The following is a 2,159-nucleotide window of genomic DNA, read 5'->3' on the forward strand; positions in this document are numbered from 1 at the left end:
ACGTAAGTTTTGCCTAACGCATTATTCACCCGTATTGCAGGTTTCAGGACTTTTCAGGACATTCAGGACTTTTCAACAGGTAGTACATATATTTTTGATTGCACCTGTTCCAAAATGCCTGTAGTCCTTCATCGCGTAGTTAGCCGTCCCGAATACCGTCATAGTCATAGTCTATATCTGACTTCTTTAACTTTTTTTATATTAGATAATATAATAAAGGTATAGAAGTCAGGTCAAAAGTAAGTAACATCAACAGGTTGGCACGAGGAGATGAGAGATGTGGTTTTTGCCAACCCGTCGGAAAAAACGTGTAATTTTACGAGTTAATACATATAATCACGTCTAATGAATCTCAATTAATGATTTAATTGAGCGTCAATTATGTTCCAAAGAGGAATCCCCAGTTTATAAGCCTATCCCTTGGTCGCCTTTTACGACATGCATGGCAACGAAATGGAGTAGTGTTATTCTTTTTTTTATTGGTGCCATGAACCACAGGCGTACGAGTATGTTACGTATTTTATAGACTAAAGTACTAGGTATTTTATAGATAACGCGTAAGTACCGGCAACTCTTTGTCATGGGACTGTAATTGAAATAGAAGTGTATGGATACAATGTAGACATTTATGTCATTGAAAGACATGGTTTCACGCAATTGATTTTGTACGTTTATAATTAATTCTACGATATGACTCTTCTCCGCTTGAGTGACTTAATTTTATATTCATTCCCGTACTTAGCATTTACGACAACGTAAACATCTGAACATGTAAACAATGCCCACGTTGGTGTTGGTGCGACTAATGTAATCATAACATATGTATGTATAATTAACACGATATAAACCGGAATATTCACAATATTCTAAGTAATTAAGAAAGAGAAAGAGGCATGATTTTATGTATGTATGTATTCTAAGTAATAAATGACTTGTTCCTCCCGGCGTTAGTCCCGGATATTTTCTTACCCTTTTGGATAAACTGGGGCATACACCTTTCACAAAGCGACTTCCAGCTGACCTCTGCAACCTTTGTAGGGGAACCTTAGTCATATTGAATCAAAATTACATAAATCTGAGTATTCAGGTTTCCTCGCGATATTTTCCCTCACCGCAAGACATCGGTTAGAACTTACACATTAGTACAAAACTGAAACAGAAAAGAGACATTGGTATATGGCCGAGGTAGGATTTGAACCTGTGCCTACGTAATAAGACCATCGACGCTCCTCTACGGAATTATTCTATTCCAACGCCTTCTAAAGGATGATCTAATACGGCTTAGGTTCCTCTGCTAGGTTGCTAAGTTCAGACCTGATTTATCTGATCCGAAATCGTGGTCACAGGTGGAAATAAATGAGAGTAATCAAGTGTTAGGGCTGGCAACCTGTCACTATTTGAATCTCAATTCTATCTTAAAGCCAAATAGCTGAACGTGGCCTATCAGTCTTTACAAGACTGTTGGCTCTGTCTACCCCGCAAGGGATATAGACGTGATAACATGTATGTATGTATGTAATCATGTGTTTTAATTAGAACTGTAACATGACAGCGTTTAAGGAATTCCCACGGGAGCAAGGCACCGTGCAATACCTAGTACTTTATTAACAAAGGATGCCTCCTTTTCTTCCTCGTACGTTCGTTCCTTGTGGAATTTCTTTGATGCCGAAAGGTTATACGATTTTAATTCAAAAAAGGGAATTTTAATGTTGCTCTCAACTTTGATGCCTTTGTAGAAATAATTATATAAAGCTGCGGCATGTATGAAGTACTGGTTTTATAATTGATTAAAAAAAAAGGTCTAAATTTTTTTTTCAACAAGGCGACGCCTGGGTGTTAACCCACGTACCTACAGCGCAAAATGTGTATGTATTTTAGGATAGGTAGTTTAGGAGAGCAATTAGAGAGGGGAAGGAAATTCTGTGGGAGGAAAAATTTACGAGATTGTTCGCAAAACACTCGAAAACCATTAGTACGACGATCGATTTGGATTCTACTATCCTACAAATATGAGAGTTCGTAAGAATGTGTCTGTGTTTGTTGCTCTTTCACGCACAAACTATTCAACGGATTTTCATAAATATTTGCGGAATATACTACTCAAAATAACATAATAATTTATGTAAATAAAAATTCACAATTCGTTTTTTTTTTCAATT

This window comes from Amyelois transitella, chromosome 23 (genome assembly GCF_032362555.1).
Source record: "Amyelois transitella isolate CPQ chromosome 23, ilAmyTran1.1, whole genome shotgun sequence".
Taxonomy (NCBI): domain Eukaryota; kingdom Metazoa; phylum Arthropoda; class Insecta; order Lepidoptera; family Pyralidae; genus Amyelois; species Amyelois transitella.